General features: G+C 34.2%; 1 long non-coding RNA gene across 2 annotated transcripts in view; it reads left to right on the top strand.

The window, feature by feature from the left end:
• The window catches only part of LOC139076403 (uncharacterized), a 28,592-nt gene extending 26,966 nt beyond the window's left edge, over positions 1 to 1,626 (top strand). For both annotated transcript variants that reach the window (XR_011527979.1, XR_011527980.1), the window contains exons 2-3: positions 164 to 313; positions 459 to 1,626. This is a non-coding gene — a long non-coding RNA (uncharacterized lncRNA). The remainder of the gene's footprint in view (positions 1 to 163; positions 314 to 458) is intronic.
• Positions 1,627 to 25,816: the final 24,190 nt, after the last annotated feature.

Raw genomic sequence — 25,816 nt, 5'->3', positions numbered from 1 at the left:
CCCCCAAATCATTTCCCTGGATTTATGTAGATATCATGGGTAGATGGAGGTAAAGTTTTTTTTAAAGATTGGCACCTGAGCCAACAACTGTTGCCAATCTTCTTTTTTTTTTTTTCTGCTTTTATCTACCCAACCCCTCCCTATACACAGTTGTATATCTTAGTTGCAGGTCCTTCCAGTTGTGGGATGTGGGACACCGCCTCAACATGGCCTGACGAGCGGTGCCATATCCACATCCAGGATCCGAACCCTGGCCCGCTGCAGCGGAGCACGTGAACTTAACACTCGGCCACAGAGCTGGCCCCCGGTGGAGGTAAAATTTTATGAGCACTCCACATAGAATAAAATTACCTCTTCAGTCATTAATTCCACATTCTTTCTTTTTTCTATAAAAGCCTACAAAAGAGGGAAACAATTTGGTGAATTGTCAAGTGAACACCTGTGTTACCATTTTCCAGGTCAAGAAACAGAATGTTGTGCACACCTTAGAATCCCCAAACCTACGCCTTTCCAAGTCGCCACACCCTCCAGGTCCCTGGAAGTAATCACTGGCCTGCCCTTGATGGTACTCCCGTCTTTGCTTGTCTTTTTGATTTTACCATTGAAGTATACATCGCCAAGAACTACAGCCTTTTCTCTCATTTTTAGTGCCCCAGTGCATGGTTGTTTATCCTAGTTGTAAGTCCCTCTAGTTCCTCTATGTGAGCTGCCGCCACAGCATGGCCACTGACAGATGGACAGTGTGATTTGGCGACCTGGAAGTGAACCTGGGCTGCCAAAGTGGTCAGAGCACCCAACTTTAACCTCTGCACCATCAGCACTGGCTCCAGTCGTCTCTTTGGCACTTTATATAAATGAAATAATATAGTATAACATAATGCAGTATCTATTCTTTTATTAAACTAATTTTGTTCAGCAATACGTTTGTGAGGTTGATTTATGTTTTTATTTGTGGCTGTAGTTAGCATACAGCCTTCCATGCACAGTTCCCTATTTTATGACTGCACCAGTGTTTAATTATCCATTCTACTTTGCTAGATTTTGCATTACCCTAATTTATTTTTTGCTACTTCAAATATTGTTTCTTTTGTGTGTAATTTTTAGTCATATCTGCATGCATTTCTATTTAGGTATACATTAGAAGTACAATTATTAGACCATAGGATAAGCTTATTTTCAGCTTAGGAGCCAATGTCAAGCAGTATTCTAAAATGATTACACCAACTGCAGTTCTTGCAGCAGTGTATGAGAAGGAGAATTCCAGTTTCACTACATTCTCACCAAATGTTGTCAGACTTTATATGATTTTACACCCTCTAATACGTGTCTAGCTGCATTTCATTGGGGTTTTAATTTGAATTTCCCTAATGGCTATTGTGGTTGAACACCTTTTTGTATTCGTATTGACCAGCTGGATTTTATCTTTTGTAAAATGCCTGTTAAAATTGCTTGTCTAATATTTTGTTGGCTTGTCTGTTTTCTTATTGCTATTTAGGTGTTCTTTTTATATTCTGGATATGAGCTGCGTGCCAGTTTTATGTTCTGAAAGATCTTCTTTCACTCGGTAACTTGAATTTTAATCTTTCTAATGGTGTCTTTCAATAAACAAAAGTTCTTAATTGTAAAGTAGTGAAGTTTGTCTATCATTTCCTTTAAGAATATGCTTTGTTTTTCTCTCCTGTTTAACAAATCTCATTTGCCCTGACATCAGGAATATATTGTCCCATTTTTAGAACTACATACGCTAGACTAGATTTTTAATGTGGTATAAGGAAATTCACTTTCTTTTTATTTTGTTTTTTCATCAAGGTAACCAAATCTTCCTTAGCACCATATGTTGGAAAGTTTGTTCTTTCATCTCACTTCTTTGTTGTATATATTTGTCATAAATCAATATGCAAGGCTATATCAGGATCTTTGTAATACCACACTCTCTTAATTATCATGGTATTATAAACACCTTCATATTAACTAAAAATAGTTTTTCCACTTTAACGTTCTTTAAGATTTTCTTGTGTACTGCTCATCTTTTTAAGTCCATATGTATTTTAGAAGTAGCTTGTCGTGGCTCATCAAACTATCACTTGAGATTTTGTTTAATTTATATAACATATTAGGCAGAATTGATGTCTTTACAAAATCATCTTGCTTCCATGAACATGGCATATTCTTTCACTTACTTAGGTTTTCAGTAATTGCTGTCAATAATGATTAATATTACACAATTTCCTTTAGGTATATTCCTAGCCATTTATATTTTTGTTGATAGTATAGATAGTATCTCTTAAACATTTTGCACTTTCTAACTCTTAGTCTTGCCATAAATGCAAATGTGTTTCAGATTTTAACCGTTTCTAATAACCTTGCTAAAATCAGATTAATCTAACAATTCTCTGTAGTTGCTTTTGGAGGTTTTAGGTGCAAAATTATATCATCCATGAAAAATTATAGTCTTATTACTTCTTTTTCAATCTCTGTACTTTCTTTTACTTGCCTTACTGCACTGACCAGAACAAAATTGATATCATTGTTATAATATCTACTTGTCATGTCAATTACCTCAAAGGGAACACATTCAACATTTCATTATTATGTTTGCATTATTGTTTTATGAGACTAGGAAGCTATAATTTTTCCCCAGTTTGTAATATTCCGTCGTTATATATAATCAAATTTTCACTTCTTTCTCGTGTATTAAGATGGCTATATGACATTTCTCCTTTACTTTATAAGGAGAAAAATTCAGCTGATAGAATTTTTGAAAGTTTAACTTCCCCTAAACAGTCAGAAAAAAAATACCTTACCATTATTTATTATTCAAGTTACACATTTCTAGAAATAGTTGATATTTTCTCTTCATGTTTTTTGATTGTATTAATGCATGAGTTTGATCTTTAGTTTTCTTTAAACTTGATGTTCTTATTAAGTTTTGGAATAATAGTTATTCTGACATTTTTAAAAATTAGAATTGATTCCTTGCTTTTTGTTTTCTGAGGGAAATTGGATACTTTGTTATTTCCTCCTTACATTTTCAGTCTGGTTTGTCAGTGAAACTATCTGGATATGAGAAAGTTAATATTAATTACAGTTTCATTTCCTTAAATAATTGCATGACTACTTATATTTTATGTTTCCCACGTATTTGAGTCTTGTGAGTTATATATTTATTTGAAAAATATATATCAGTTAATCTAACTTAATTTTTTTTGCCATGAAGTTGTTCTTATATATTCTTGCTGTTCTTTTAATATTGACAATTTCTGTGATAATATCTCACCTTTTATTGTCACTTAAGTTATTTTGTGATTTCTCCCTTATTTTCTTTATTGACTTCTCCAGGAATTTACTAATTGTATTCATCCTTTCAAGGAATGTACTTTAGTCTCTTGATATTTTCACTTGTGTATTTGCTTTCTATTTCATAGGTTTATACTCGGCTCATGATTATTTTTTCCATTTTTGGATTTTCTTTTGATAATTTTTTTAAATGGATGTCTAGTCCGTAAGTTTTCATTTTTTAATTTATGCAGTAATATCATAGTTATACCTCTAAGCTTGACTCAGTTCCAACCTACAATTTATCCGTGATGGCTACGTGATTCCAGGGAGATGATTTGGGGGAGGATATGACTGAGGGCTCTGTCTTCAGTTTTGATGCTGAAGTAAATTAGGAAGGATCAAGGCATTGGCTGAGGCTGTTTGGCCTCCTGGCTCAGCTATTCTAGCTCAATAGCAGGGCGTGAGAAATAGGGCTACAGATAGGATTATCCAGTTCAAAACGTTTTCTAACTTTTATTTTGACTTTCACTTTTTCTAAGTATAAATACACACACAAACACACACACATATTACTTTCCAAACAGATGAAGTTCTATCTTTTTTTTTTGTTATTGATTTCTGGCTTTTTGTTGTTGTTAAGATAACACATTCTTAATTATTTAAATGTTATGAATTTATTCAGATGTGCTTTGTGGGCATCCTATCACCAATTTTTGAAAAAGTAAAATGCATTCTTGAAAAAAAAGTGTATTCTTAGGTTGTTGGATAGCGTGTCCATTATATAACCATATGTCAGACTTTTTAAAATTCTTATTTCAAATAATTTTTCAGCACTGTCTAGTATTTCTGTAACGGTGTAAAATTTCTGTGCTCTACTCTGTCTAGTATGGTAATCCCTAGTACAGGTGCTAGTGAAACTTTGAAATGTGGCTAGTGCATCTAAGAAATATTTTTAGATTTAATTCATTTAAATGTAATTTTCAATAGCTACCTGTGGCTAGGTGGTTACCACAGGAGACTGGGAAAGGTCTGTTCCTTTGACTAAATTTTTACTGTTTTTCCTAGCATGTTGAATTAGAGATGAGTTAAAATCACCCAAAATCATTGTTTATTTTACATCTTCTCATTTTATTTTATATATTTTATGTCAATTTTGAAGAGTATATGAACTGAGAATTATAATATTTTTGTAGTGGATTAGTTTTTTTAAAGTATCAAGTCAAGTGCTGCTTTTAATCTCTAGCAGTTATTTATGCATTATTTTTTCTGATGTTAACATAACTTCCTCAGCTTTTCTTTATTAGTGTTTCTATGATAACACTTTTTCCATGATTTTATTCTCAATATTTCTACGTCTTTATGTTTTAGATATCTCTTGTAAATAACATATGTTTTTCTTTTATTTGATACAATCTTAATGTATTCACCCCAAATTATAGCATTTTATCTATATATATTGCAGCGTAAAACTTATATACATGGACTTATTTCTGACAGTGTTTTACTTGATGGCCATCTGCTCATTATCACTTTCTTTTTTCTCTCTGTGGAGAAAAATAAGTGTGTGGACACACACCACACACTTACTTACTATTTTATTGCTAGAGATAAAAATATGCTTCATAAACTTATCAGAACATAGAGTAAATTTTTCTTTTTGCCCTCTTCACAGAAAGTCTGAGCAACTTACAACACTAATTATATTTGTTCTTGGCTGTGCATGTATTTATTGTTGTTTTGTATTTTATTCTTTATAAGATTTCAAAACTCATAAAGCATTATTATATTTGGTAGTTCATATTCAGTTAGATTTACAAACATATTTTTCATTTTCAGTTTGCTCTATTTTTATTGGCATCTCTAAAATTTAATCTCGGATTATTTTCCTTCTACCTAAGGAAAACACCTCAGTTTTCCCAGTTAGTGTATCCACTAGAGATAAATTCTCTAATTTCTCTTTGTCTGAACTGAGTTTTCCTTCATTCTTAAAACATGCTTTGCAAGGCATAGAATTATAAGTGGAATTTAATTAATGTCTTCCAATCATTGTCTGCAACTTCCATGGTTTCTGTCGTGCAATTTGTAATAAGGATTATTTTGATTCTTTGAAGGCCATCTCTGTTTGCTTTGGCTGCTTTTAATATTCTCACTCTCTCTCTTTCTCCCTCCCTCTCTCTACAGTTTTGTTTCTCAACATGAATTTTCCTCTTTTAAAATTTTAATCGTTGCCAGGCTTCGTAAGTCTTCTTGGTTTGTGAATTGATGTTTTTCATTTGTCGTTGAAAAGCCTCATCCGTTAATTCTCCAAATATTGTGTCTACTCTGCATTCCGTCTTTGTTCCCTCTGGGGCTGCAAATAATTCGCTCAGCCTTTCTCGTTGCGTGTGTGCCTCTTGCCTTCTCTTTTCTATTTTGCATCTATTTATCTCTCATCTCTACATTCTTGTTATTTCCTTTGCAGCTATCTTTCAGGGTAGTAGAACGTAATGTGCTATTTAACATATCCTCTTGCTTCTAAGTTATAGTTAATTTTTGTTGTTTTTGTGTTCGTTATAATTTTGTTTTGAAGTATTTTAATTATTTGGCATTTATAAAAATTCTGCTGTTTCATTATTATTTTGATATAATATTAGACTTACTAAAGAGAAGCAAAATCTGTCTCCGTATACTCTTCACCCAAATTCCTCTTATATTAACAACTCATGTCACATCTGGGCATTTATCAAAAGTAAAAACTTAATGTTGGTATTACACTATTAACTAAAGCAAAACACTGATTTATATTTCATTAGCTTTATTTGATAATGTTCCCTTTCTGTTCCAGGACCCAATAGTAGAGCCTGCGTTACATTCGTTTTCATGTATCATGAGTCTCCTCATGTCTGTAGCAGCTACTCAGTCTTGCGTTGTCTTTCATGTCCTTGACATTTCTGGTGAATACAGATTAGTTATTTTGTATAATGTCCCTCAATTTGGGTTTGTCTGTTTTCTCATAAGGAGATTGGGGTTGTGCACTATTGGCAAGGATGCCCCTAGGATACTTTAGTTTCCTTCTCTACTATAAGCCTTGTCCAAAGACCGTCAATTGATGTTGGATGCTCTTTCCCCCACTGATAACACCAACGAGGAGCTTAATATGTTTCCCAAAGCAATAACTGCCAGGAGATGACATTGCTGCCTAGCCTGGAGCATGAAAACACAGGTTGAGCGGGGAAGCTGAGGTGGCCTTACGGGGCCAACAGGGGTGGACAAGAGGCATTTTTTCTCTCCTGCTCTTCACTCCAGGGTTGGGCTTGACTGGTCACTCCCACAGATACTGTCTGGTGTCGAATGAATGTCCAGACTCAGGGGTCCCTTTTTTTATGACTTCGTGATGTCTCCATGGTTGTGCCCTGGAGTACTTGGTGCTTCAGCTCACCCTTGTGCCTACTCCTCCACCAGCCTCAATATGGAGGAATCCAACAGAAACATAGATTGTGTGTTCTGCACTTTCCTTAATTTTTCTAAGATACTCAGAAGGGTGCTTATGACCTTTGGTCCTCCTTTGGGACAAGGAAACCGTGATCCCACTAATAATTATCTTTCTTCCTTAAAGCAGCTGAGGTTGGATAGAAGGTCAGGGAGAACCTAGGGGCATGAATGGAGTGGCTCCATGCCACAAAGTAAGATTTTACATTTATTTTCATTTTACTGCAGCCTCCTGTTAGAGATCAACTGAGCAAAATTCTGATGTTTTTTGTTAACTTGAAACTGTGTATTCTAAAGCAAAGTCTGCACTGCTGGCCATTTGTTTTGTTTTTTGGATTATTTAACTCAGTAACCACAGAGAAGGGGTCCTACAGCTTTTGACCTTTGATATGACAGTATCCCTTGCACTTGAAGTGCAGTACCCAACAATCAAGCCCCCATTTTGATGGCTTGTTCTCATTTTCCTTCTCCCCACTAAGCATCATTTATATGTAGAATGGTAAGAAACTCTTAATTCTGGTCCCCTCCACCTGGTATTCCGGAAAATCATTAGAGACCAGATTCCAGGGTGTCTTCTCTCATCCCTGAGCCGAGCCCACTGGACCCTCCTCCCTTGTCCCCAGAAAGCCACATCTCTTTCAACATCCCATGCTCATTATAAAAACTATAAAACTCTTTGATTTGATTTTGCCTTACTTACAGATAGATATATTTGTCTATTACTTTTTAGAGAATGCTAGTAGATTACATGATATTTCTTGGTCACGGACAGGACTTTATTACTCATAGCACAGGAAGCAGCACGAGCATGGTGTCTTCGTTCCCCTTACCTTCAACACAAGCCATCTTGAGGGTACAAATGGTGGCCAGAACATATGAAAAGTTGCTTTATTGGAGAGGATCAATGAGTTTGGGGAATTGATGATTTATAACAAGCAGTAAACAAGCCTACTCTTGGTCCCAGGGGAAGACATCATGCTATCCTTCAAATTTGCTCTCTGCAAACACGATCTTCAGAAATGTGCCAGGTGAATAGTGTCCAGAGACTTACATCATTGGCCACCCAGCAAGAAAGTGAAGAGTCATGCATGCCCATAGTGGATTGCTTCTCCCAAAAGTTTCATGCAATTGGCACCCAGAGACAGGGAAGGATGGGTTTGAAGGGGCAGTGGTGGAGAATAATAAAATGTTTTTCTCTTTATTGAATCCCACTTATTTTTTAAACTTATAAGTGTACTTATATCCAAATGCAACTCTACTATTGTCTTAAGTATATTGTAAGTATCAACCAATTGAATAAAAAGAATAGAAATAAGAAGAATGAGAGAAAATAAATATAAGAACAATATCTAGCTTTTCTTCCCCTGAAAGAGTGGACCATCATGCTTTTTGTGGTATGGCTTCCTACTTCAATTCCAAATGCATAGAAAAAGGATTTTTCATCTGCTCTGTTCTTCTTTATGTGGGATGCTATACCTCCTTAGTATGTATTTGTTGAAGAAATGACTGTGGTCAGAAACATCCCACAATGTTTGGCAGCTCCTAATTTAATGGTGTGTGCATCTAAGCATGGTCAAACCCAAAAAGAGCCCCTCAGCCTCAGCCTGGGCTTACTAGAAGTGAATGGACCAACCTAGAACTAGTTCATACACTCCACAGCAATGACTTGAATTCAAAATCTGCTTTTGCACCAAAGGTAGTCCAAATTTAGTTATATTATTTCCTGCTGTGAATGTGTACACTTTGTTTCAGTCTTTTAGCTGAATCCATTCTTGCCACAAAATAAAGTTTTATTGGGCATCAGGCAAAAACAGACAAAAAAGGAGTTGGATTTTAATAAATCTTTCATTTTATTGCAGCAAGAAAGTTATACATAGCTTCCTCTTCTCTTCTCCTTCCTTCTGTCATCTCCTCCATTACAAGACACGTCAACTACAGAAATACAAAATTAACAATCAGATACACTTGCTATCCCAGACCATGGCATAAAAATTAACTGGTAGATATGGTGTAATAATAGCAAATACAGTCGTACATCTCCTAAGGATGTGGAGACGTTCTGAGAAATGCGTTGTTAGGCGATTTTGTCATTGTACAAATATCATTGAGTGTACTTAAATCAAGCACAAGAGAAAATGACACAATCAAGAGAGGTGGCAAACACAAGATGTTTGAGGCTGCTTGTGGTTGCAACATGGCATACTGTTTTACAGTAAACATTTTTTTATAAGTAGAAAGAACACACTCTAACGATAAAAACTGTAGTATAGTAAATACATAAACCAGTAACATAGTCGCTCATTATCAATTATTATGTATGATAGGTAATTATATGTGCTACTTTGTTTTAAATTTAAATTTAATTTAATTTTATTTTTTGAGGAAGATTAGCCTTGGGCTAACATCTGCTGCCAATGCTCCTCTTTTTGCTGAGGAAGACTGGCCCTGAGCTAACCTGTGTGCCCATGTTCCTCTGGTTTATATGTAGGATGCCTGCCACAGCATGGCTTGACAAGCGGTGCATAGTTTCACACCTGGGAACCGAACTGGTGAACCTGAGGCCACCAAAGCAGAATGTGCAAACAACTGCTGCACCACTGGGCCAGCCCCTATGTGCTACATTTTGACTGGCAGAGCAGTAGATTTGTTTAAACCAGCATCACTACAAACACATGAGTAATGCATTAGGCTGTGACTTCACCTTACAAGAGCCATGGCGGCACCAGGAGATAGGAGTTTTTCAGCTCCATTATAATCTTATGGGACCATCGCCCTATATGCAGTATGTTGTTGACTGATACATCGCTGTGCGGCAAATGATTGTAAAATAAACCATAAGGTACTTTTTAAAAATAATACTTTAGAAGTTGGCCTAGACTCTGAATTCGTCAATTTCTATAAATTCTCTTGGTCTGTAAATTCTCATGTGTATTTCAATTTTTTCATTTTATTACGTTATAAAAAATGATTAGGTTAATTTATCAATTATGCTACAATGTCAACATTTCAGAAAGATCATAAAACTGTTATTCATCCAATATAGGGTAATTATTTTTTATTTAAAAAAATGTGATATGCAGAGATTCAAAGTTTGCTAAAGAGAAAAGATCACTAAAATGAGAAGAGAGAACATTAAGAAAAAATTTTAGTTTTTGGATGGATTAAGCTAAAACAATATTTGAGAGAATAGGTAAATTTAATTAGAAAGGAAATTAGAACAAAAACATTTGCTCGGCAAACTTTTTATAACTGAGGCTTCAGGAGGATGTAGAAAACATCATGTGAAAATATGTCTAATACCATCACTGGAATCATTTTAAAATATGACTGGTCAGATATTCAAAGGGATAAGATAAGAAAAAAAAACACACAAAGCCTGCCTTGTTGAAGAGATTAAGTGACCTGACAGGTCTTTTCCGTCTCTAACTTTAGAGGATTCTATTATCTGGACCATCTACATGGTAACCCCATTTAAAAAAAAAACTGCTTTGTGTTAAATTACCAACATAACTTAAGTTGAAAATAAAAGATGCATACAGTGCATAAAAAGAAGTCTTTGCAGATGATAGCCAAGAAGAAATATAAAAACTTAAAAACAGAAACATATTATTCTAAGAAGAACTGTAGGATTATACGAGAAAGCCAAAATTCTAAGAATACATTTTGAAAGACATTTGATCAAATACTGAATCAGGTTATTGTTCTAGCTCTGTTCTTAACTAGCTATGTGAGCTCAGTTTTTAAATCCATAACATGAGAAAATCGGATTACTTACTACTAAGATCTTTTTAGCTCTAATAGTAAATAAGCCCATGACTCATCTTATAATATATAGTGGTGTGATAGCAAACACATTTCTATTTTTACATAAATATTGATGTCATCATGTATTTTTATCTCTGAAGCTCATAGTTAGAAAATTAAAATTGTAATTCTGCAGTGGAACATGTACAGAGGAGAACTCCATTTTTTTTTCCCAATGCAAGGTTCCAGGATTTAATTTCCTCAATAAACAGGATTCATTGAGACAGAGACATCTTTCAAATGGTAGTGCTGAAAACTCTTCAATAACTACATCAAATACTTCATAATGCTTGGTGTTTGTTTACTTTTCTCCAAATTAGACAAATAATATTTCCTCTTTGTATTTTCCTTCCCATGCCCTCTGGTCCAAAATACAGTCCCTCTTTTTGTATTTGACTCTTCCCCCACATTATGTTTGAGTCTCTTCTATCTTAAATTAAAATAAAGTTTCTATTTAATAAAGCTTTTCTTTCACTTGTGTCTGTTTTTAGCTGTAATCTAATCCTATGTCTTGTGGGGTATTTTGCTTGTTTTGTTTTGCTCTTTTTTGAAACTAGTCTATATCCTTTTTGCTTCACATTCTGCCTTCTACTATCTGACTTATGTGTCGATCATTACAATGAAATGTTCTTGTTCAATCTACAAAAGGGCCGCCCAATAGACAATTTCAATAATCACATTAATAGTCCTCCACCTCCTTCCACATGTATTTACAGATGCCTAGATACACATTGGGTTCAATTTTAGCCTTATGATGTAAAATAGACTTTGATCTCATGAAGCATATGATCTGGAAGTAGATGACTATGTTATTTAAACAACTGCACAGGTAAATACAAACTTTCAGCTGTGGTGAGTATTTTAAAGTAAAGCACATAACTCTCTGAGGAGCTATAATAAAGGGATATGAATTTTCCTTTTGAGTTAGAGGAAATACCCTTGAGGAAATGATATTTGAGCTGAAGGACAATGCATATCGGTAAGCCACAAAGGCATTTTTGGCAGGAAGTGAATTGTTCAGATAGATATTATTTAGTAATGATGTTGAAGGCACTATGGAGAATCAAAAACAGTACAAAACAAACAAACCAAAGACAAAATGCAAAAAAGGGAAGATAGTCATGAGCAAATCTTGGTAAAAAAGCTATTATTCTCTCCAGTATAGAGAGAATAGTATCTTGGCATAAAGTATCTGTTTGTTGAAGATAGGAAAAAATATATGGACTAGAAAGATATTCATGAAGTAAAATTGACGGAGTGATGGTTTAGATATGGACGATGAGAGAGAAAATGGACAAAAGAAAAATTCTATAGTTTTGTAATTCCTTATTTCTGACATCTATAGCTGGATTCAGTGATAAATGTGTTACACAAAGAAGAATGGGTGGAGGAAAGAAAACTACAGATCAATATCTCTCATGAACATAGATGCAAAAATCCTCAACAAAATATTAGCATATCTAATTCAGTAATCTATAAAAAGAATTATACATCACAGCCAAGTGGGGTGAATCCCAGGTATGCAAAGCTGAGTCAACATTCAAAAATCCGTTAAGGCAATTCATCACCTCAAGAGGATAAAGAAGAAAAATCAGCTGACCATAACAATAGATGAAAAAAGCATTCAACAAAATTCAACACCCATTCATGATTAAAACTCTCAGTAAACCAGGAAGAAAGGTCTTCCTCAACTTAAGAAAGAATATTTAAGAAAACCTACATATAGCATCAGACTTAATGATGAGAAACTCAAAGTTTTCCCATTAAGATCAGGAACAAGGCAAGGATGCCCCCTTCCACCACTACTTTTCAGCAAACACTTTGAAATCCTAGCTAGTACAAAAAGACAAGAGAAGAAAATAATATGTATACAGATTTAGAAGAAAGAAATAAAAGTTGCTTTGTTTGCAGATGACATGATTGCTTATGTAGAAAATCTTAAAGCATGGACAAAAAGCCTGCTAGTTTGCCAATAAGCAATTGTAGCAAGTTTGCAGAATAAAAGGTTCACGTGCAAAAGTGCATTGCTTTCCTATATACCAAAAATGAACAAGTGGAATTTGAAATTAAAAACAAAATACCATTTACCTTAGCACCAAAAAAAAAAATAAAATACTTTGGAATAAAGCTAACAAGATGCATACAAGCTCTGTACAAGAAAAACTCCAAAACTCTGATAAAAAAAATTGAAGAAATAAATAAATGGAGAGCTAGCCCATGCTCATAGATAGGAAGACTCACTATTATCAAGTGTCACTTTTTCCTAAGTTGATCCACAGATTCAATGCAATCCTAATTACAAGTCCCAGCAAGTTATTTTATGAATATCAGAAACTAATTCTAAAGTTTCTATGGAAAGACAAAAGACCCTGAATAGCAAACACATTATTGAAGGAGAAGAACAAAGTTGGAGGACTGACACTACCCCACTTCAAGGCTTACTAGAAAACTACAGTAATCAAGGTAGTGTTGTATTGGCAAAAGAACAGACAAATAGATAAAAGGAATAGAATTGAGAGTCCAGAAATAGACCTCCATAAATGTAGTTGACTAATCTTTTACAAAAAAGAAAAGGCAATACATTGGAGAAATAGTAATCTTTCCACAAATGGGAGTGGAACAACTGGGCTCTCACATGCAAAATGTGAATCTAGACACAGACCTTACACTCTTCACAACAATTAACTCGAATAATAGTCCTAAATGTAAAACACACAATTATGAAAATTCCAGAAGATGACATAGGATGAAATCTAAATGAACTAGATTTGGTGAAGACTGTTTAGATACAACTCCAAAGACATGATCCACAAAAGAAAGAATTGATAAGCAGAACTTCAATAAACGTAAACATTTCTGGACTGTGAAATGCACCGTCAAGGGAATAAAAGAGAAGTCACAAACCATAAAATGTTTGCAAAGAACAATCTGATAAAAACTGTTATCAAAATTTTACAAATAACTCTTAAAATGTAATGATAAGGGGACCTAGCCCCGTGGCTGAGTGGTTAGGTTCCAGTGCTCACTTCAGCAGCCCAGGGTTTCACTCGTTTGGATCCTGGGCATAGACATGGCAACACTCCTCAGGCCACGTTGAGGTGGTGTCCCACATAGCGCAACCAGAGGCACTCATAACTAGAATCTACAAATGTGTACTGGGGGGTTTTGAGGAGAAGGACAAAAAAGAAGAAGAAGATTGACAACTGTTCTTAGCTCAGGTGCCAATCTTTAAAAAAAAATGTAATGATAAGAAAATGAGCAACCTGATTAAAAAACCAGGCCAACGACCTTAACAGACACCTCAAAGAAGAAGACATACAGATGGCTAATGAGTATGAAAAAATGCCCCTCATCATATATCATCAGGGAAATATCAATCAAAACAACAATATACCACTGTACACCTTTTAGAATGGCCAAAATTCAGAACATTGAGGAAACCAAATGCTGGTGAGGATGTGGAGTAACAGGTGTTTTCATTTACTGCTTGTGGAAATGCAAAATGGTACAGCCATTTTGGAAGACATTTTGGCAGTTTCTTACAAAACTAAACTTACTCTTACCCTAAGATTCAGCAATCACATTCTTGATATTTACTCAAATGAGTTGAAAACTTATGTCCACACAAAAACCTACACACAGATATTTATAGCAGTTTTATTCACAATTGCCAAACCATGAAAGCAGCCAAGATGTCTTTCAGTAGGGAAATGTATAAACAAACTGTGGTACATCCAGACAATAGCGTGTTATTTAATGCTAAAAAGAAATGAACTATCAAGCTATGAAAAGACATGGAGAAAGCTTAAATCCATATTACCAAGTGAAAGAAGCCAGTGTGAAAAGGCTACATAGTATAGAATTCCAACTATACGGCTTTTTGGAAAAGGCAAAACTATGAAGACAGGTCAGTAAAAAGATCAGTGGTTTCTAGAGGTGGAGGAGGGGATAAATAGGCAGAGCACACAGGATTTTTAGGGCAGTGAAAATACTCTGAATGATACTATAATGGTAGATACACATCGTTGTGCATTTGTCCAAACCCATAGAATGTGCAACACCGTTTGTGAACCCTAATGTGAAATCTATGGGTTTTGGATGATAACGATGTGTAAACATAGGGTCAGAGAATGTAACAAATGTACTACTGTGGAGGAGGATGTGGAGAGTGGGGTGGCTATGCATGTGTGGAGGCAGGGAAATCGCTGTGCCTTCTGCTTAATTTGCTTGAACCTAAAATAGCTCTAAAAATAAAATTCATTAAAAAGAAGTAAAACATATTAGAGAAATGAGAACCTGAGTAAAGAATCGAATAGAGTCAAGCAGAAATAGCTAAGGAAAACTAGTTAGATGACATGAAATTCTTGATGGTTTTCAAGAAGGTTATGAAGAAGAGTGGAAAAAGAACGGAGGATTTTTTTAAAAGAAAAGTGATGTAGTTCAAAAAAAATAATAGACACCAGAATTCATGATAAAAAATACATCAAGTAAGATGAAATGCTGTTAAATATTGACCAAAAACAATTTCACACACATTTTACTATAACCAAAACAATTCCCTCTACTTTATTGAGATAACTGATTACAAATTCACCATACGTACCTTTACTATTTTTAACTATACATTATAAATCTTTAGATCATTACCTTTTTATATTTGGTGTAGTTCCTTATAAAAATATCTGTGGGATGCAAACTTAGCGTCAAGAGGCTATATTAAATGGAGTGAAATAATTAACCTCATGATTTCATTGAAGATATTAAACATTTTGCAGAGTCCTTTGTTCATTAGAAGGCTGCAATTTTTCCAGTGTGTTTTTGCCAAAGTAGAAATTATCGTGAATGCTTCAATTAAAATTGTATTGACATTTAAAATACCATCAGCTGCTTAACAAGAAGTTATCACTAATAATGTTATTGTATTTTCCATTTAAGGTAAAAGTAAAACCAAGATACACTCATATTGGTGCAGATATTTTTTCTGTAAATTTATACAAACAAAATAACACCTGTTAAGGCTCCTTCTTACTAGCACAGTATGAAGGACTTATTTGCTTTTTAAGTTCCTAAAATGAAAGCAACTAATTATATCACATGCTGGAAAGAATTTGCCATCATTGGAAGCTTTGAAAGGAGTATAAAAATGTGTGAGTTTCTGGAACTTGGAGTTTTAATTCTCACTTCAGCCACCTACAGTGTTTCCTCAAAGCCGAGCCTAGCACTTCGGCAATGATGTAGCTGGTGACCTTTTCCCATTCTTAGCTGAGTTTTTGAAAATAAATGCTCATTAAGGTCCATCGTGGATAAATATAAAGCGAAGTTCACGTATTCATTTGGTTCTGTTTGGCAGCAGAGGTCTGAAACCATAAGACATTAATAACATTTATTTAAACGATTTCACTCTTCATTTGGTACCATATGATTTTTTTTTGAAAAATACTTAAATGTTTGCATTCTATATTTCTTTGGAAAACTGCAACAACCTATTATGATATGGTTCTAACCCGGCTCTGATTTTTTTGAAAAACAGTTTGTAATTTTGTTTTGATAAAACTAATAATTATTTTATTAGTAATGTATTTAGTTATCTTTTTTGTGGGCTTTCAGAAAGACAACGTGCTATATAAAATTCTTTTTGATTTGGATGATCTAAACTGATACTTTTAATTCAGTGGTAATTAATAACAGAAAGTTTAAAGTTTAAATTTTTCTTCTAAGAAAGGTGCAATATGAAATATTATTCACATAAATATTTTCAAGCAATTGCCCTAGACTTCAAAGACAATATTAAAAAGATAATAAATAAAGACAGTCAGTAGTTCTCTCTTCTATGGTGAGTGACACAAGAATCTCCACAGCCCTCGAAACAGTTCCGTTAGTTGATTCTTTGCAATATGACAGTGTCTGGAGATGAGTTAAGGCACTGTGACTCTGAAAGATTATTGACTATTCTCTTCGCGGACTTCTACTCACTTGTTTTCTGACTCTGGGGGTCTTAAACTTAATAGTTTATCTCATTTCTTTTCTCGTGAAGAAGTAGATTGAAATAAAATTACCTGTACCCATTAGGTTGGACACCAGTAATTGCGATGCTATAAGAATTTAGAATTTTCACCTTGTCAATATTTAAACATAAAACGTACTGAACAAATTAATAGTTAGCAAAATTGTTGCAATGAGATTGTTTAAACTACTCCATGGAACCAAATAATTTTGAATAAGCTCCAGGAATTTCAGAATTTCTAGTTTCTAAAGTTAGAATTGATTCTTAGACCATATAACTCATACATTCATCACGCACACAAAGAAACTAACCAAGAGAGGTTAACCAACACTTTGAAAGTCTTTTAATGAGTTTTATAGAGACAACCATAACTAAAGTCCTATGCTTTCTACTAAGGTCATTTCTTAAAATTAGATGTGAATTATTAATATTTCTAATATCCTTAAATTAGTCAGTTATGCAACATCATATTTGAATATATTAAAATACATCATTATTGTAGATATACAATCTACAATTTGTGGGTTTATGCCATAAAAACAAGAAAAAAACTAATAATTTTATCAATAGTAACGGTAATATTTTAAGTGCATGTTTCCTGTGAACCTATTTTGTGATCTTGGAACGTTAGTTCAAAAACTCGTGAGCTTCCTGGGTAAAATCTGAAATTGGTCCCCATACATGGAGGCCAGTAGACCCAGAAGAAAGAGGCAGATGATGCCAGATTGGTAGGTAGCAGATTTAATAAGCAAGGAAACTTACATGGAAACTTGTCTTGGATGGCCACACCCAAACATCATTAAGCCAAATATCATTTGCACTACTCTATGGAATTCATATCTTAGGTTTTAATATTTTGTTTCACCATTTTCCCCACAGTTTCAATTTTATATGTACACTTCTTATGTGCAAGTGGGAAATAGGTTTTGTCCCCAGGGTTTGTAGGGAAAATGGCATCAGTTGAAGACTTCGGTAATGAAAAATTCACATTAGATAGGCTTTGCATAGGATTTTAGCTTAAACCACCAATTTAGACACAACCTCAATTTTAAACCATAATTCTCCCCAGGCGTCCTTAAAATTCAGTCCAGGTGGGAAGAAAAAAAAAGACATTTTGGCAAACTTGTATCCTGACTTGGTTTGTAATGAACATCTTGCAGAGCTCTGCTCATGAATAACAAAAACACATGTTATCTAGCAAAAGATGGATCGTAAAACCTTGAATATCCTGTCTATACTCAGAAGATTGAGAAATGACAATTAGCCTTCACCTTGCCGATTCTTTAAAAACAATTTTTGGTTTTATGTGTTTCCTTGTCACAATAGGAGCACCATTCAAATGTCTTAATGGTCAAAGCTTCAGTTTTGAAAGGTCCGTGCAAGCAGAGACTAATATCCTGGATATGACTCAGGTGGATAGGCTTCCAAGAGAACGGTGGTAGAAAGATGCAAATATCAACCATGTGCATGTAATGGAGCTAAATGGCAATTTAAGAAAAAAATCCAAAAAGTGTTATCTCCACGGGAGATTCTGATCTACTATGTCAATTAATTGGATATGTTATGGAATGGTCAGTGAGTGATCTCTGGAGAGCAGGAGCTAATGATGACGATTAACTGAAGAAAAGAAGAAGAAAGGGAAGACTCTATTTTATAAAATAAGATATTGAAGTATAAGGTCAAACCTCTAAATCTGAGTTTTTCCTACACCTCTCCTACTCTATTTCATAGATTTAAAGAGATAAATGTTAAAATGTCACCTGTTGGAATGTTATCAAAAACATTTGAAGGATAGGTTAATGAAAAACAAATGAAAGACATCAAAATAACTGGCATCTACACTTGCATTTCATCTGAATTAACCAGAACTTTCCCTAGTATAAAAATGGAAGAGCTAAAATCCCATACATCCTGAAAAAGAAAGACAAAGTGTCGCATAAATAAAAGTTTAATAGAAACAACAATCATAGGGCTAAGTGTTCAAACTGTGTAGTTGATGTGCTTCAGTTATTGCAACATATTTCTTTTAACAATCCTTTAAGATGCTTGTAGTATATATCATTTTTAAAGGATTTTTTTAAGAAAAAGTCAAGGACAAAAGTTTTAAAAATCAATGTCTAATTAAAATAGTGCATTAGTTTAATAGGACCTACATATCTTAAATAACATAGTGTGTAATATAATACTAAAATAAGATATCATTTGATAGATTTATTTTCTTGTATTTCATGTGCTTTTATAAGCATCTAAAACTGAGTTTATCCTAGGGCAATGTCACCCCCCCAACTTTTGCGGTTTCTAACAGAATAATCATGAATATCATACAATGAAAGACTCAAGAAAATAGAAGCCCTTGTCATTGATTCAGCTACATGTGGCAGTAAGAGTCATGTGACATGGGGTATAACAGACTACTATTTGTCGTACATGAACACAAAGGAAACAGACAACTTTCCAGAGAAAATCATAAGATTTTAATCCCCCAGGTCAGTCAAATTTGAAAGGGGGATCAAAATAGTTCTTTTGCTTTTGTTTTGTTACTTTTGTTTATTTTTTTATTTGTGCTGTTGAGGGGGTAAAACTTATCTAGATTTTTCACCACATCATTCTGTATAGTGTGAAGAGTAGATGAAAAAATATATAACTAAATTAATTCATTTTATGAAAGAGAATCCTGCTTATGTCCTACTATTACTATGATGATTTATTTTCTAATTGGAGAATTTATATTTGATTTATACCATTTTCCTGAAAGGCTTTTTTTTTATCTTAAACTATCTGTTATTAGAGATTTCTAGGAAAAAAAGCAGGCAAGATATTTAAATGAATAGATTATTACCATTCATAGCATCAAGCAGACTCTAAAATAAGTTAAGCCTTAAACCTGTCTACTTTACAAATGTTGAGCGAAACTATTTTAATAGAAGAGTCCTATATTGTGAAAAAGCATGGACTTTGGTATCAGGCTGGCATCAGGATCTCTGCTGCGTGGCTTTGCTACTTGTGTGGTCTTCATTTGAATGAACTTTCCCTGTACTAGCATCAAACTTTGAGACTCAGTGGAGGTTGGGAGGATTGGCCTTCAATTTCTAGAAAGAGCTGATGAATCTGAGGTTGACAGGGTACTGGTAGTACTGAGAAGGAAAGAGTAAGACAATTGAGATTCTATTCTTCCTACAGGGTATTTTTTCTCAGATGGTGACATCCACATTAAGAAGCCCAATGTATGATCAGAATTTTAAACAACCAAATAGAACCTAAAGAGCTTGAATATAAATTAATAAGCACACCTATTTTGCTGTTTTAAAATCCATACAGATTTATCTTATGTGTTCATAATTTAAAATAAAAACATAGAATGGTATGCTGAAAATTTATCGTTTTACTCACTTACTTTACCTTTGTTAGAAACTGGTGAGAAAATATGAAATTTTTTTTCAAATAGAATAAAATATTGATTTTTTATAATGTTAACATAATTTTACAAGTATTATTATTGCCATGAAAAGACTACAAAATATGCTTTTAAAATGATGAAGGATGTGATTTGTACCTACATTTTAAGTTTAACTAACAAAATTTGTATTAGAACTTGTTGCTGATTCTAGAACTGAGCAAACTGGGTGGTAGATAAACATAAGTATAATCAGATTTTCTTGCTAGCCGCCAGCACTGAGCCTCAAAATTGAGCTAATGGTTTTGTTTGATGCTTTCATTCATTTATACACATTATAAAATCATTTATTATGGATTTTTCTTTGATCAAAGTGTCTTATTTTTATAAACATATCAATAATAACCTCTGCTAGTGTGAAATTCCACGTATTTTCATATTAAAAAAGAAAGAGAGAGGATTCTTTGGGAAGGCTTTGAAATGAAAAAAATCTCCAGAGTCGACCTATTATAGTAAAAAATGGAGAGTAAGAACCGAACTCAGAGAGGTACCAGCATAAATGTTTTCTGAACAATTTTGTAAGCTGCTGGTTTCTCTCAATTTCTTATGCTCTGCACAATGTCACCACCCCTCTTGACACTTCCCAACCCCCAAATTGTCACTAGTTTATCTACCCATTTGCTTGTTTCTTCATTTTCTCCATTTTCTATTTTATGTAGTCATAGTTGTGCCACCATTTATTAAGTACCTAAAGGACTGCTATGAAAAAGGTTGCCGATTTTGTTCAAAATTAGTTTTTCTTAATTCCCTTTAATTTGAAAACAAATTTAAAAAGGAACAATTGAAGTATTTCTCACCTTATGAAATTAATTTATATTTTACAATTCAAAAGGACCACAGCCTTTCTAACTATCCATTCCAACAACTTCTTCAAATATAGTTTTGCAAAAAGACTTCTTTTAAAAGCGTTTTTCCTGACTCCCCTAACTCTGCTGAGATTGCTCATCACTTGAGGTGCCGTCATCAATGATACATTTTTCTGGGTCCAGGATCATCTATAATACTTTTTGTTGAGTCTTACCTCCCTAACTTGATCAAATTTCTGTGAAATGGGACCTGTTTCTAAGTCCTAGTCAAAGCACCTGAACGAGCAGCAGGATAACACTGGATGATCTGTAATTCGTGTTGGAAAAGGAAATGAATGGTATTAAAAGGCCGCTTTGTAACTGCTTATCTGGGGACAGATAATATTAGATATAAAATATATATATATATTCTTTTTAAAGATTGGCACCTGAGCTAACAACTGTTGCCAATCTTCTTTTTTTTTTAATTACTTTTTTCTCCCCAAATACCCACGTACATAGTTGTATATTTTAGTTGTGGGTCCTTCTGGTTGTGGCATGTGGGACACCGCCTCAACATGGCCTGATGAGCGGTGCTATATCCACACCCAGGATCCAAACCTGCAAAACCCTGGGCCTCCGAAGCAGAGCGCACGAACTTAAACACTCGGCCACAGGGCTGGCCCTAAAATATATATTTTAAAAATTATATATAAAATGGAGAACAGAATGCTATAAAGTGTACTATGTTGCATTAGTATATATATTCTTTGTGTGTTCTCAATGAGTATTAGGTATAATTCCTGTGAGTATTACTGGTATATTTCACAAAGAACCCATTAGTTAAAGGAAAAGAGATCTATCAATATTATGAGTCTCAGCAAAAATGTGTTCTAGGATTTTGGACATCCTCTCTCTTCTTTTCATATCATTAGCCTTCTCTTTTTGAGTTTTGTGTGCCATTTCTTTTCTAGGGACTGTGCAGAATGAAACACAGTCCCAGCAAGCGCATCATCTGTTTGAAGGACATTCAAGGAGGAACAGCCAACTGAACTGTAGCCAGACTTGTGCTCCACTCCCAGGGGAAATTGAGGAGGGAAATGGACTTTTGTGCAAGTGCCAAAGTGCCAGGCGTTCTGATTAGCTAACCAGGAGTCTTTGTGGGCGGTCATGCTGAAGGTGCCTTGAACCAGTGTTCTAGAGATCAATGTTTTCTTTTTGTTTTTCTCCTACTCAAAAAAGACACGTCATCATATTTTTCAAGCAGCTGATATTTACCAACATGGCTGTACTACAATGTTTTATTTTCAAGCAAGGTGTACAGCTGCTACACTGAAATCTCCATCATAGTTCAATTCTAATAATAATAGAAAACTTTTCAATTATGAATGGTAATCAAATGACCAAGAAACACTGTAGATGTGCAGCTAGTTGAGGAGTCAATGTCACTGCCCCACTCACTAGCCCAGAAAAGTGGCATTCTTGTCGGCTGATGATGTCTATCAAAATCTATCTTCAGCTGGCAGCAGAATCGTGGGAGAAAATGCATGAATGGAGTAAATAAAGTAAGAAAAGGGAGCAGGGAGAAGCTTGAGAGTGAGATTAAAAGCCTGAAAATATTTAACATCAGTAAACACTAACTTTTATATACATCAATAATGTCTGTTGGAATTAAAAGGCCACACGATATGAAGATCGTAAGCTGAAGAGCACAACAACGCTGTCATATTAATTGTAGCGGCACCATCCTTGCTCTCTCCAGAAGTCTGTCAAATCAGTGTTAAAGTCCAGCTACAAACTAGCTGATATTCATGAAGAAACTAATATACAAGATTTAATGCATTTGTCTAAAAGAAGGGACGATGTGCAATACATTGTGGAGATATCTCGTACAAAATAAGGGTCATTAAAGGACAAGTAGCTCAAAGTTCTAGATTCAAGTATATGGAGAGATGATCTAGCTAGAACTACATTTCTTGGAAGTTTTGGATAAATAAAATGTCTTAATCGTGTTCATTTAAATGATGTTTTCCACCTGCATGTTCCCCCTTTTTCTTCCTGTATGCCACACAATTTTTTGTCTCAAAATACATTTCATTGGCTTTTTTTTAAGCTGTTACTAGAAATAAGGAAACAAGATACTGGTTGTCAATACAAAGCCAACTTAGAAGGATTTCTTTCAAATGGAGTCATAAGTTTAAAGAAAATTACTATATTATTATGTCTACTTCAAACTATATGAACTTGACTTTTTAATGACAAATATTTTGTTTTGTTTCCTACATATCACAATGGCACCCTTGTTTTTGGATAACTTCATCCTGACCATCCTAGCCCAGTAAATCAATGTGACATTGATCAGTTAAAATAAAATGTTTAATACGGTCTTACAGCATCCAGTTTTAACATCTGAAGGGAAATATCTCAGTATGTGTATTTCTCTTTGTAACAAAATTATGATAGCACTTTATTAGAGGGAGTTGTGATACAGAACTTAAACCATTTCTTTCCTTTGACTAAGCCTCTTGGTGTAATGGTGCAGACCAAAAAAGCAATAGTGCATAGCCACGGCCTGCCTCAGCAAAGAATAAATCAGAAGTGAATCAGAAGTGATCACTAGTTGAGCTCAATTTCTGAGAAGTTCATTTTCTTCAAACTCTTATAAACTGACAGGCAGAACCACTTGCCTTAGAGCTTTCTGACAGATCCCATTGAGACCAGTGAAATGGCAGCTAGAAAGTTAAATGGATGCCTTAGGTCAGACTCATGGCTTTTCTTCTGCTATTAGAGATGTATGTTACCAGGGACTCCTGTCTGCAGATGGCTTTGACACTCCCACACACATGCAAGAAGCCTGAGTTATATCCTACAAGAATGATGCTCACAGTATTAATAAATACTGTGTTTGGAATGTCCATAAGTGAGTCACACAGAATAGAATAGCTTTGGATAATAAATTCTCCCCAGCAAAGAATGACTACCATCTTGCTGTAGCGTGGGTCCACCTGCTAAGTGGGAAGGGGGTATGATTTCTTAGTAACAGGGTCTGTGTAACACAAGTATTTGGTAAGAGAGAAGGAGTTGGCATTGAGGAAGGAGAAAATGGTTTCATAAATTAAACAACACCACCAAAAGGCACTTCCTCCTATAGAACCCCATCACATTAAAATTTTACACGAAATGTGTTCTCATTATTTTCATATTTAGCATTAATGCTCGTGGCTTTCTATCATGCATGTAATAGAAAGTCAACTTTGAACTTGGAGTAATAGGATAGGCTTACTGAAATCGAATGCTCTAAAGTAATTTTTTAAAGGATAGTGGAGAATGAATTGTAGACAAGAAGCAGTGATATAAAATCAAACGAAATGAGCAGAATAAGTAAAGCTTGTGAATTTGCTGTCAGCTCAGCCGTGTTCAGTTTTGTTTGGTGGGGAGCACTGAGCACTGGCTAAGCTACAAGGCACTGTGCCCCTGTGGTTCTAGGAGCGCCATCCCTTGATGAGTTTCCAAGGTTGAGTTCAGTGTTTAGATGCTATTGTTGACTTCATACCAAGAAATTATTTAGAAAATGGTTTCACTTTCTAAATAAAGTTGAAAACATACTAGGCAACAAAGGAAGGATTTGAGGTTCACGTATTTGTGCTAAGATATACTCTCCTTCTCCCCCTTGATACGGAAGTAGATATGATCGGATCCCCTGGGCACATGAGGGGAGGTGGATAGCAGCACCGCCTTTCCATAATTCCATATAAATTGCTAGTTTGGATCTGAGGCTCCAGTTTCTGAAGAGATGCATTCAATCAAACAAATCTAAGTGTTTGGGATGATAGGAGTAATTCATTAACCAAAAACAATGATTGATTTTTATAGAGATCTTACTGAAATATAATCCTACAATAAATCTTAAATCTTTCTGTAGAAAAAAGAATTTTAATGGAAGCAAATAGGTGGTAAATTTTAACCATCATTTGGCCAAATTTATCTCATGAAAATGAAAAATCAATATATGTATATTTATACAAAGAATATAAATAATCAAATGTTTATGTAAAGAATATAAATAATAAATTTTGTAAAATTTATAAAAATAAAAAGTGATTATAAATAAAAAATGATATACATATATTTATATAAAGAAATATCTGGACAAAACCAGCACTGTGGTCATGAAAGTTTTCTACCTGTCTTCTGATTTCTTTTTCTATATAATATAATTATAACAAAGACTGATAGAATTTTGAAATTTGGTATTTAGTGCATACTATCTACAAGTATTTTTGACAATCAGGTGCACTTGATAATTTTTTGTTTTCTTATATTGCTGCTTAACTTTTACATACATAGTTCTCATGTCTGCATTAGATTTTAAGCATCTTGACAACATTTAGGCATTTTCTACAGGTTTCAATGAATTGACACTCTATTTTTTATATTTCTCAACCATGTGTATACTCTGTTTTCGCTGAAGTTTGAAAGACATCTTTTTACATACAACACATTTGCTTTGTTAATAGCAATGCATTAAAACAAGTAAAATTATATTCACTCATAATTAACATTAATCAATAACTGACAATTATTAAATTGGGGAAGAAACTAGATATTTTAATTTAAAAAATAGCTAGTATCTCATTAAAAGACCTTAGGTTATTGGTTATTCTTTTACTAGTCCTTTACTGCTTCTGTCTTCATTCTTTCAGTAACTAAATTTCATGTAACAATCAAATAGAGAACCAAATTTACTATTTAGACAATCAAAAACACAGTTCTAACAAATAACATTCAACCATCTTTGGCTGTTTTTAATTAGAAGGTTTATGGTTACAATTAAGGACTTTGAGGCACATATATATTTGAAAAGTAGGAGACATGGAGGAACATCTCTGAATGTAATTCTTTTTGGTGAAAACAAAGAAAAGTTCAATTAAAAATATCAGTTTGACAAATCTCTAAAAGATTTTTATCTGCTTTCAAACTATATTGTCTTAAATAATTAACTTTATCTTCTGCACTGCAAAT

Source organism: Equus przewalskii, chromosome 16 (genome assembly GCF_037783145.1).
Source record: "Equus przewalskii isolate Varuska chromosome 16, EquPr2, whole genome shotgun sequence".
In the NCBI taxonomy this organism is placed as follows: Eukaryota; Metazoa; Chordata; class Mammalia; order Perissodactyla; family Equidae; genus Equus; species Equus przewalskii.
The sequence above is the reverse complement of the archived record's forward strand: the minus strand, read 5'-3'. Positions and strand labels throughout refer to the sequence as shown.